This window comes from Amblyraja radiata, chromosome 14, assembly GCF_010909765.2.
Source record: "Amblyraja radiata isolate CabotCenter1 chromosome 14, sAmbRad1.1.pri, whole genome shotgun sequence".
In the NCBI taxonomy this organism is placed as follows: Eukaryota; Metazoa; Chordata; class Chondrichthyes; order Rajiformes; family Rajidae; genus Amblyraja; species Amblyraja radiata.
Window position 1 is genome coordinate 24,210,470 of NC_045969.1, and position 12,965 is coordinate 24,223,434.

At 43.0% G+C, this 12,965-nt stretch overlaps 1 protein-coding gene across 3 annotated transcripts in view; it reads left to right on the top strand.

Moving 5' to 3' along the window:
- The window catches only part of spryd7 (SPRY domain containing 7), a 114,737-nt gene that overhangs the window by 39,335 nt on the left and 62,437 nt on the right, over positions 1–12,965 (top strand). The window lies entirely within an intron of this gene.

Genomic DNA, 12,965 nt, shown 5'->3' on the forward strand with positions numbered 1-12,965 from the left:
TTTCTTTCATAGTCGACCTATTAGTATTAAAAGCAGTTATGATTTAGCATATTAAAGACATGCAGTTCAATTTCAATCCTCCCATCTTTACTAGCCCTAAATGTGTCAAGCTGTGGGTTATTTTGAAGTTTCATTTTAGCCAAGAAATTTGTTTTTCTCCCAATCACATTTCAATTTGTATTTGTTTCCATTTGGTGTATGACTTCTGAATGCAAATCATCATTATTTTGTAGAACTAGAAGATGACATGTTATCAAAGCTGTACTAACCACTTGAGATATGTTGCGTTTCAGTGATGCATGAAAACTAACATGACAAAAGCTAACATGATAGTTCACTGGACGTTTTCAAGAGAGATTTGGCTCTTAGGGCTAACGGAATCAGGGATATGGGGAAAAAGCAGGATCGGGTACTGATTTTGGATCAGCAGCCTTGATCATATTGAATGGTGGTGCTGGCTCAAAGGGCTGAATGGCCTACTCCTGCACCTAGTTTCAATGTTTCCAAGTTTCTATCTCCCTCTGTGGGAAAAAGTTGCCCCTCTGGTTCCTATTAAATCTTTCTGCTCTCACCTTTAACCTACATCCTTGGTTCTTGATTCTCCAACCCTAGGAAAAAAGACTGCATTCCCCTATCTATCCCCCTCATGATTTCTATATTTCTAAAAGGTCACCCTCAGCCTCCTATGCTCCAAATAATAAAGTCCCTAGCCTGCCCAACCTCTCCCGATAGCTCAGATCCTCAAGTCCTGGCAACATCCCCATAAATCTTGTCTGCACTCTTTCCAGAATGGCATCTTTCCTACAGCAGGGTGACCAAAACTGAACACAACTTTTCAAATACAGCCACACCAGCGTCTTGTGCAGCTGTAACATAATGTCCTAACTTCAATACTCCGTTCCCTGACTGATGTTGAGACAATATCTGGTGCACTGTGTAGGAGTACTCTTTATTTAGGGAAAATGTAAATGTGTGGGAAGTAGTTTGGATAGTGACTAATACCTGGAATGGGTAGGTTGTCTTTTATAAAAGCTGGCTTATGCTGGACAGGGCGACTTAAAATCCTGAAGGATCACGACTGGGTGGATATAGAGAGGACTTATCCTGAAGGGAATCCAGAACTAGTAGTCATTGTTCAAATAAGGGTCGCTCATTTATATCACTGAGGTGAGAACTTTTAATTCAGAGAATTATGAATCTTTGGAACTTTTTCTCAAAGGGCACTGTATCCTTTGTATACATTATAGAGACTGCTACAATTTTCTTCATTGCAACAATGGGCTGCTCTGCAGAAGTACTTTACTGATCGTGAAACGCCTTGGGAATTTCCAGTCACGATTGATACATTAATTCCAGTACTTCAGGTTAACTTCTTCAGAAGAGTGAAACAAATTAAAGACACACTGAGCAGAGAACAGCAGATCAGGTTAGGTGGAAATCCTGTTCATAAACCCAATTTAGAAAACAATTTGAGGCTAATTGATTTTCTTGTGTTTCCAAACCAGTTGTAGGATCTATCTATAGTTTCCTTGGAGCAACATCATAGGAAATACTTCTGAGTCTTCCGAGTTTTATTTTATTATTAATTTCTTAAAAACACCAAGATTGATATAGAGAAAAGTAAATAACTTAAACTAAGCATTACAATGCAAAATATAGAGCTGGGTACAAATGTCAGCAAATCTGATTTGTACAATATGTCACATTATTACAGAATAATATTCATGATAACAAATTACATTACAAGGAAATTAAAAAGGAAGCTATTTTAAGAGCAACTTGCAAACTGACACCAAAAATAAATTGAGGCCATTCAACTTAGCTGTTAGTTGCCATCAAGTTTTGAATTACTTTTATTTATAAAGACGTTATGACTCTGCATACTATTTCCAAATATTGTAATAAATTGTATGAGCCACTTAAAACTACTTGAGATAAAACACAATGAATTTTAAATGTTTCTTTGAGCTACTGGTGAGGGTAGTGTCATCTAAATCTCTGATCTTGACCGCTTTTGGCCGACTGTGCTGTGATTTCCGAGAGAGCACCGCCACCTACGGCCGTCATTTTTGGCCACCTCGCTCAGAGCCCCTCTCTGCCGTGTGAGTGCGGAGGATTTTTTCCGTCGATTAAAAATGAGAGATATTAATGTTTTTACAAAATTCCCCATTCTCTCTGCTGCCCCCGCTGGCGGCAGGGGCAGGGGCAGGGACTATAAAACCAGGAAGTGTTGTGCCTCCCTCAGTCTCTGCCAGACCCAGGAAGCGAGAGGGTCTGGCAGAGACTGAGCTGCGAATAACACTGAACGCATGTCTACTCCACGGTGAGTCCACTCGATACAGCTGTAAAGCGGCTGCAGTCCTTTTAAAAAAGTTTGTGTTCACAAAATGAATTTTGGTTGTCGGGTGTCTGCAGCCCAATTGTTTGCCTCGCCTTTTTTAACAAGTTTGTGTTCACAAAATGAATTTTGGTTGTCGGGTGTCTGCAGCCCAATTGTTTGCCTCGCCTTTGACAAGTTTGTGTTCACAAAATTAATTTTGGTTGTCGGGTGTCTGCAGCCCAATTGTTTGCCTCGCCTTTTTTGACAAGTTTGTGTTCACAAAATTAATTTTGGTTGTTGGGTGTCTGCAGCCCAATTGTTTGCCTCGCCTTTTTTTTAACAAGTTTGTGTTCACAAAATGAATTTTGGTTGTCGGTGTCTGCAGCCCAATTGTTTGCCTTGGCTTGGCTTTTAAAATCGTTGCAACAGTTGGATGCCTGCCCAAGCATCCATACGGCCCACAATGTCTATACTAGCCCTCTGGAAACCAGTACCTTTGGCCCGCAATACCCATAATAGCACAACAGACAGCCCCCCCCTGCTGGTGAGCAGTATTGGAAATGGTGGAGAGGTGGAATATTGCGTTGGTGACCAGCCCTCCCGTGTGATGCTGGGACCCAACGGGTCCCACTTGGTCTAGTTAAATAATACATTTCTGGTAGTCACTTGCATTTTGGACAATTGTAAAGAGTTAAACATTACTTACACAGTCTAATATTTTGGGTGTAAAAATCATCTTGTATGGGCAGCAAAATAAAGAGCAATTTAAATGGATTTTTCGTGATGTTAAAGCTCTATTTTCACAATTAATTAAGTAATTTTGAGGCATTCGGCAAGAACATCTGAACCTGGATCAACCTAGGTTCCAAGTGAAACTGATCGGCTTCACCTTCAGATTTATTTTGAACCAACTAACGGGTTTTCAGGGCATCAGAAAGATAGAATACCCAACCAATATTTACTATTAATCAGAAACTAAGAAAAATGTAAAGGAAATTAAAAATGATAAATTTAAACACAATAGGGAAAATGCACTAATATCAGGGAAAATTGTTTTGTGTTTGCCCTATCTGCTGCCCTTGCAATCGATGAGCCTAAGGACCAGCAAGCATGATTTATGGAAACTTGCCTTCTCCAGTATATTCCACGAGACTAATAACAGTGCAATTACCGTATGATTAGCCAAACAGAAGACCTTCACTTGGAGTGCTGAGCTTGTCTCCAGTTAAATGACTCAATGAATATTTCTCCCTTTTTTTAACCATGGAGAATGACATGAAGACTAGGGAACTTTTGAAAAGTAAATTAATCTATCTTAAGGACAGTCTGTATTACAGTTGAGGCAGTGCAGAACATCCCAAGACTTATGAAGGTAGATAAATCTCCTGGGCATGATCAGATATATTGAAGAACTGGGAAGCTGGAGAAGAAATTGCACTCTGCTCCTGAGTCTTTCCAGGTATCTATAAAGATATAAGTTTGGTGAATAGTTGCATGGCACACTTTTACTGGTAAATGGCAGTCACTGGTATTATAACTGCCTTTGCCTGTAGGAAGAAATAGTAAGATTAAACGAGAACTTACCAGTTTGAAGTTTGATCTTTATTTTATGAGGAGTAACGTTGAGGGAATACGTGAAGAACCCCGCCAGGACGCATGCGTGTCATTCTTCAAAGCAGCGGTGTGAAATCACAGATAACTGTAATGACTAAACATAGTAAGATTAGAGAAGAGATACCAGTTCAGGATATGATCAAGGGTGGGAGCGGAGGGCACGTATTCCCTCAACGTTACTCCTCATAAAATAAAGATCAAACTTCAAACTGGTAAGTTCTCGTTTAATCTTACTATTTTACTTCGGAGTCACGTGAGTGACTACGTGAAGATTTTAAAGCTCTGTGATTTCATGCCGTGGAACGAGTCCATGCATCACATCTGCCTTGATTATGGGGAGAATAGAGTTAACATCATTAGACATCAATACGATATTGATACCAACGGTAAAAATATTAACACCAATTATTGCCCCTATTTATGGGGTAAATTATATTACAGAACTTAAAGTTGTTTCTGCAAATGTTCCAGGTTCAATGACTGGTTTGTTATAAAGTCGTTGGAAAGTTTCCTCCATTGACCATCCTGCTGTCTTGAGGTTTTGGTCCATAGGTACGCCCAACTTCATAGCTGCCGATGCAGCTGCAGCTCTGGTGGAGTGAGATTTAAAATGCTAGTGTCCACTCCAGCCTTAGTTAGGACCTGTTTTAACCATCTAGAGATGGTCCGGACTGTCACTGTTTTGAGTGGCTATTAGTAGCTGATTAAAGTGACATTTCTTCCCTCTGATGATCTTAGTATACTTCATATATGATAGTAAGTGTGTTACAATACAGAGACGACCATCTGTAGGGTAGGCCCTGAATTCTGTTTTTTAGGCCTGCTGACCCCTGTCTGTTCTGTATGACTATTACATTGATGTGAAAAGTTAAATTTCCAGATGAAATAATCATGTTGTCCAACTTATTTTCTGTAGTGACTGGACCCTTTGTGCCATGACCAAGGCTATCAGCATGACTGTTTTCATAGTCAGTTTCTGTAGGGACAGAGCTGTAGCTGGAGACCAGTTTCTTAACATGGTCAGTACAATGCTCACATCCCATATTTGGGAGTACCTGGTTCTTGGGGATTAATATTAAAATGCCCCTCATGAGTTAGGTTACCAGGGTGTTTCCCAACAGAATGCCGCTCTGTTCCTTGCGACAGGTATGTTGACAGAGCACTTCTGGCGCAGTTGATGGCACTATGACTGAGCCTCTCATCGTAATGGAGGCTTGCCAGGAATTCCAGAACAGACGGGATGTTCATAGATCTGTGGGTGATGATTATTGTTGTGACAGTACTTCCCATTTCTTGATGACACCAAGTACTGATGTTTAGGTGGACTGTCTGTGGCCCGCTGAAATAATTCCGCATTCGGTCCGTCAGTCCCAGGTTTAGAAGAGGTGCTTTCAACTCTAAAAATTAATAGGTCTATATATAATTGTGACATGGGTAACTCCCCTTGTAGCGGGAAGAACCAGTAAGTTAGGTCTATGATGGATGGTGATGTATGGTTCTAAAACCATGTCGATATCACCAGGACCCATGGTTGAGTAGGCCAATCAGGTATTATCAAAATACGAGACGCGGAGTCTATTGTTTCTTCCTAAATACCCGACTGATGAGGCAGAAGGAGGGATGCATAAATGATCCCCCAAAGCAGCGAAGATACATCTGAACCACTACCCCAGGTTCTGGTTCCCAAGAACATAATTTGATAACTGGTAAGAGCATGGATGTGAATAGGTCGTTATCTGGTGTTCCATACCGTGCTGTTCCAGCAATACATTTTTTATCCAACATCCATACAGTGTTTCTAGACTTAGCGTGACCTGTTGTCTGCCACTAAATTCAGTTTTCCTGGTAAGTTGGTAGCTGATATCCAAATATCTATCTGGATACACTATTGCCAAATAGTGTTGGCCAGATAGTCACATGCTGTCGATATGTTTCTACCCATATGGTTGACATATGCTACCACGGTGGTGTAGTCAATTTGTAGTCTAACATACTGGTGATATAACCCAGAACAATATGACTTAAAGCCATGGCATGCACTCACTTCCCCAGGTATTTATGCCCAGCGTTAGTAATGATGCCTCCTGTGCATTCCATCTCCCCCACAGCTGGAGATGGAATTAGTAGCATCCCAATCCAAGGCCCATCAGTATGTGGTTCCATAGACGGGTAACTGTTAATGTTTGGATTGGAACAATGCCTAATGTTATGTTTCCACCATTTTTGTACCATAGTGGCGTCTGTTGGTAGCTTCATTGGTCTGTCAGAATGACCCCCCCATAAATTTTTGAGTGACGCATGATTGCGCTCAGTAATTTGGTTATGTAAAGGTCCGATTTATGTGGCTGGAACACAGCCACTAATGCCAATTATTCTACTACCAGTCTGATGGATGGTTTAGTTTCCTGCAAGCCTCCATTAAGGCTGTACCCTTTCTTACGGCAAAGTCACTGACATGTGAACTGTGTTAAGGGTGAACCGCAGATGATCTGTTGTGTTAAATACATCTGTGGGCACCTCCAATGAGTACTATATAGCAAGCATATTTTAATACGGTGCTTGCCATGTAGTACCCTTGGATCAATACCTTTGCAGTAACAAAGGTTCCCATCCAGTAATGAATATAAAGTATGAAAGTATTCAAATTAGTCAAATCTATGATGATGTGGCAACCACCATCTATATTATGATAAAGATTTTTTGGATACGAATTCCTGTGATTCGTGTTGGATGTCCTCCATCACTCCTATTTTATTTGGGCACTGTAGTTCAGTATGCGCTTTTGTTTGTTTCTTTTCCTGTAAGCATGAACATTCAGTTCGGTACATGCTGAACTGGAGGATAATGTTATGAATAATTCTAAGGTATACCCCTATACTTCTGAAATTTAAGTGTCGGTAGTAATATATTCTATGCATCCAGATAGAACTGTAATCTCCCACCAACCTCGTAAGGAGTCAAACCCACCTTCCTCCATGGTTACTATTAGTAGGTTTGTTACTATTTCGGCATCCTCCGTGGTCGTTGAGATGCCGGTGTCTGTGATGAGGGTAGCGCATTCCCCAGGAAGTAGTTTTTAGACGTTGCTTAATGTGCCCCAGAGTTTCCCTCTATGTGAAGTTCTTTCCCTGTTAAGATAAGATGCCTCCAAATTTTAATATTGGAGGTTAGGAGGTTCCAGGTTTGCATATAAGGCCAGTGCATCCTGGTGATCTAGTGTCATGTCTTTTTGTTTATTGTGCGGGCGACCCCGTCCCGCTGTTAGGACTTTAGAACTTTCTTTTCGTTTCAATTCCCTGCCCTACCATGTTTTCAAATACACTGGTTGATACTGGGAACATTCAGTGTTTTGCAGTTCCCTGATGGTAAGTGTCTTCCAATAGGTCTTCTGCACCCTATGTGCACTAGGGGTATGTTCTGCTCCCCTGTTCAAGTGCAGCCCAGAATTGACCCCCTATACTCCCCTCTGATGAGGGAGAACACTGCAGCCCTACAACAGGTACTGCTGTAGGATTTACTAGCTGCCCCCCTGTGACTAGTCTCCATCTCCCGGAGCCTGCCACTTACCTGCTCCAACAGCCGCTCCAGCTGGCTCCGATGCTCTCGGGCACCCAACCGGCTCCAATGCACATGGTCACTGGCCATCGCGGCTGCTCCTGAAGCCGCTACTCCTGAGGCCACTCCTGCTCCAGTTCCTGCAGCCACTCCACCCGGCTCCAATGCTCACGGGCACTGGCCGTCACGGCTGCTCCTGAAGCCGCTCCTGCTCCAGCTCCTGCAGCCAGCCCAGGATTGACCCTCGGTGTTCCCCTCTGATGAGGGAGAAACACTGTGCAGCCCTACACGAGGCACTGCTGTGGGGCTTACTACCTGCCCACTCTGGCTAGCCTCCATCTCCTGCCACTTTGGGGTATTTCCTCCAGCAGCCGTTCCAACTGGCTCTTATGCTCTCGGGCATAGGCCACTCCCGGCTGCTGTTGATCCTGCAGCCGCTCCAACCGGCTCCAATGCTCTCGGGCACTGGCCGTCGCGTCTGCTTGAAGATGGTCCCTCCTGCAGCCGCTCCAACCGGCTCCAATGCTCTCGGGCACTGGCCGTCGCGGCTGCTTGAAGATGGTCCATCCTGCAGCCGCTCCAACTGGCTCCCGTGCTCACGGGCACTGGCCGCTCGCGGCTGCTCCTGAAGCCGCTCCAACCGGCCCCCATGCGCACGGGCACTGGCCGCTCGCGGCTATTCAGAGTCGGACTCCTCGGAGTCAACGACTCTGTTAGCTTATGCTTACCTCTCCCGACCGGCCGGGGCCGGCGCGGGAGCGAAGTCGGGCCCAGCTGTTCCCATTACGGGAGATTAGCGTGCCTTTGGCTGCTGCTGCCGGCTGCCCGCAACTCCGCGGTTCTCCCCCGCCAGCTTTCCCGCAGCCTTCGTGGATCCGGTCCATGTCTCCACCTAAAAGGTAAGTGGAAGGAACGCAGAGTCTCCTTACCTGCTGTTCGCGGCTTTCAAATTTTGCCGCTAAGGGAACGTCGTTCCCCCTGCTGTGACTCGTTGCAATGCGTGTAGCGATATATGCCACGCATGCATCGTGGCGGGGTTCTTCACGTAGTCACTCACGTGACTCCGAAGTAAAATAGTGTAGAGGGTCTCAAACCCAAAGATGCATCATTGCAGAAAATCTAAGAAACGGACTTCATCAATAGTCCATTCCTCCTTTTGATGTTCTGCATGCACAGCCTGCACATATAATAATCAGGTTATGAAACATAAAATAGACAACAATAAAGTTTCATAAATAACTGTGCCAGAAATCAATTTTTAGTGTCACATTTTATATTTAATCGTCAATTGCACAATATATACAGCAGAGCTTCTCTGCATTCTGCACAATGCAAATTTATATTTAAATAAGGTATATAAAATATAAAGAACTGAAAGAAAGCAAAAATAATTAAAATATCACAAAACCTCGATCAATGCTAACGGTCAAACGAGAAGGTCAAATCTATTCTGTGGAAGTAATTTGGGTCTGTAACTTAAGGCAAGCGAAATTTAAAGAAGAATGACCTTGTATGCCATTTGACAGTTCTTTGTAGATTGGATGTGAAATTGTACATTTTGGCAAAAGAAAAAAAATGGCGAGAGATGGCAGATTTTCAGAGGAGGAAGGATTTGGTTGGCATGATTTGCAAGAGTGCAAGTAGAGCAAGTGGTTAGCAATTTAAACACATTTTTTTGCAAGGGGGAAATCAAACACTGTTTTTAAGCAGCTGCGGTGACTCGGTCCAGGACTACTGAGGCACTTTTGTACCCATATCCCAAAACTGGGATGGTCAGCCTTCAACAACCATCAACATTTTCTTCAATAAGAACCGTTCCATTTGCATGTTTCTCACCCTATGTCTAAATAAATCCTTCATTATCAATATAGAAAATCGTGGAGAATCATATCCAACAGTCGGCTTTGGCTCAATATGTCTGCCTTCTCAAAATAATTGGGAGTACACAATTTCTAATCGTAGCAGCAATTTATTGATTACAATTTGACATTCAACACCATCATCCCCTCTAAACCAACTCTGGGAACTGGGTGTCTGCTCATTCCTGCGCAGTTGGATCCCCAACTTTCTCATCGGCGGACGTCAACCCAGAATGAATTGACATCAACAGTTCCTCCTGGATGACCATGAGCACATGGGTACCTCCAAAGTTGTGTGCTCAGTTCGCAGCTCTACTCTTTCTATACCCATGATTATCTGACCAGATGCATCTCAAATGCCTCATTTAAATTTGCCAACAATACCATGATTTTTAGATGAATAAGGGGTTAGAATACAGGAGAGACATCGGTTATCTGATTTAATGGTGCCAGAATAACAGTTTTACTCTCAACAATAGCAAGACCAAGTGTTTAAGAAGGAACTGCAGATGCTGGAAAATCGAAGGTACACAAAAATGCTGGAGAAACTTAGCGGGTGCAGCAGCATCTATGGAGCGAAGGAAATGGGCAACGTTTCGGGCCGAAACCCTTCCAAGCAGCTGATTGTGACATCAAAGAGAAAGTCGAGGAGCCATGAACCTGTCTTCATCAATGGGACTGGGGTGGAGAGAGTTGATGGCTTCGAGTTCCTGGGCATGCCAAACTCTGGAAATCTATTCTGGTCCCAGCCCATTAATGCAATCGCAAAGCTCATCAATGCATTTACTTCCTTAGAAGTTTGAGGAGATTCAGCACGTCACTGAATACTCTTATCGGACTTCTACAGGTGTATGATAGCATATTGACTTCAATTGAACCCAAAAGAATGAGGAGGCTGCACAAAGTGGTGTATGTTGCCCAATCGTTCACATCTACCCACCATCAAATGCAGTTGCTGCCTCGAACAGGCAGTTGACATCATCAAAAGACTAACATTACTCTGGCCATGCTATCATCTCGCTGCCACAATTGGGGTGGTACAGGAGCCTGGGAATTGTGATCTCCCAGTGCAAATCAATGTCTTCCCACCAGGATCTTGAACCACACTACATAACTCTAACCATAACTCTACCTTGACAACAATCTACTATGGACCTTTAATTTTCTCCACGTACTTCAGTTTGCACTGTTATGGTCTAGTTGCCTAGTATTACTAATAATTTATTGTATTATTGTATATTTGTTGTGTTAATAGGTTTGTAATGCTGCAGCAAGTAAGAATATTGTTCTTTTCCCAGTGCACATGACAATTAAACACAAGAAAGGTGAAGTATGGAAAAAGGTCCTTCTGCCCACTGAGTCCATGCCGATCATCAATCAGCCATTCACACTCGTTCTATGTTATCCCACTCTCTACGTACTAGTGCCAATTTAAAGGCCAACTAACCTACAAACCTACATATTTTTGAGATGTAAGCGGAAACTGGAGCACACTGAGGAAATCCATGTGGTCACAGAGAGCATGCAAACTTCACACGGACAGCACCCAGGATTGGGATCGATCCCGGGTCTCTGGCTCTGTGAGACAGCAGCTCTCTTAGTTACACTACTGTGTCACCCCTAATAATTGATCTGAGCAAAATCCCCAGCCAAATTTCAAATAATTGGTTTGATTGATTTTGGTCTAATAAAGCTCTAATTTTACTGGTGATTTTTACAATTATTTATCTTGTTTAAACTTGAATATTTGGTTCACATGATATACTGTGGATTTTGATCTGTGGTTGTGTTGCAAGTTAGTATTAGTTGCACGTTAGTTATCCTGCTAATGGCTTATGTCGGTTGGTTAGAACCTCTTGTGGCAGAAATAAAGTACTGTAACAATACAGTATTCAATCACTTGGCAATATTTTCTCCAATATAAATACTTTTATGTTGGATTCATGGAATCTTCCGCTGTTGAGAATGGATCATCTTTGCGCATGGGAATCCCAATCAAGCAGTTGTACTGCAGTTGTACAGGGTCTTGGTGAGACCACACCTGGAGTATTGCGTACAGTTTTGGTCTCCTAATCTGAGGAAAGACATTCTTGCCATAGAGGGAGTACAGAGAAGGTTCACCAGACTGATTCCTGGGATGTCAGGACTTTCATATGAAGAAAGACTGGATAGACTCGGCTTGTACTCGCTAAACTTTAGAAGATTGAGGGGGGATCTTATAGAAACTTACAAAATTCTTAAGGGGTTGGACAGGCTAGATGCAGGAAGATTGTTCCTGATGTTGGGGAAGTCCAGAACAAGGGGTCACAGTTGAAGGATAAGGGGGAAATCTTTTAGGACCGAGATGAGAAAAACATTTTTCACACAGAGAATGGTGAATCTCTGGAATTCTCTGCCACAGAAGGTAGTTGAGGCCAGTTCATTGGCTATATTTAAGAGGGAGTTGTGGCCCATGTGGCTAAATGTATCAGGGGGTATGGAGAGAAGGCAGGTACAGGATACTGAGTTGGATGATCAGCCATGATCATATTGAATGGCGGTGCAGGCTCGAAGGGCCGAATGGCCTACTCCTGCACCTATTTTCCATGTTTCCATGTTTCAAATAGGGCGCTCCTTAATTTAAATATAGGCACTATATTTGTCATTGTAATTTAATTTTTAAGGTCACTCAATGGCATAGAAACATGCATTTGATGCCTTACAGCACCAGAGACATGAGTTCGACCCTTACCAAGTGTTCTGTCCGTAAGGAGTCTGTACGATCTCCGTTTGACCAGCGTGCGTTTATTCGGGTGCTCTGGTTTCCTGCCACGTTCCAAAGGCGTGCAGGTTTGCAGGTTAAGTGGCTTTAGTAAGTTGTCTCTATTGTGTAGCATAGAACTAGTGCACAGGTGATCACTGGCCAGCATGGATTCGGTGGATCGAAAGGTCTGTTTCCACACTGTATCTCTAAACTAAACCATTAATAACTTGTTTAGGTTATTTTGTATTGAGCAGTACTTTTTCCCCATTTCTCACAGAATTTTTGGTTCAATAAGACCGCTGATTCCCCTCATCCGAGGGCTAGATTGTACCAGATTCTGAGTTTATCCGTCAGGGGAATGAAAGGCCCTCCTCGGTAAACCTTTTAACAATCCAGTAGTTGTTGGTTCATACAAATTATGTAATGTTCTGTCTCACTATGTTGCAAATGTTTATAATTTAGACTATGTAACTGCCGTTGTTGGTTTTTGCTTTAAATCTTTGGCTAATTCTGCTGACAGGTTTTCTACCTATCTGTGGAGGTAGAAAATGTCTCTCTTTCCCCTTTTCTCTCTCCTCTTCCCCCCCCCCCCCCCCCCCCCCCCCCCGCCGCTCTCCCACCCCGCCGCTCCCCCCCCCCCCCCCCCCCCCCCCGCCGCTCTCCAGTTCTCTGAATTACGAATTACTGTTGCAATAACATGTAATAATTCTGCTGTACTACAGATCAATTTGAGATGATTACTACTTGATGTTTCCTAAACATCATATTTTTTGTTTACTGCTGATATTTGGACTGGAAAGTCTTTAGTAATGCATGGATGTTTCTGTTTTGGGATTCTTGGAGAAATGCAGAAATACCTTTAATGCAATTTGTT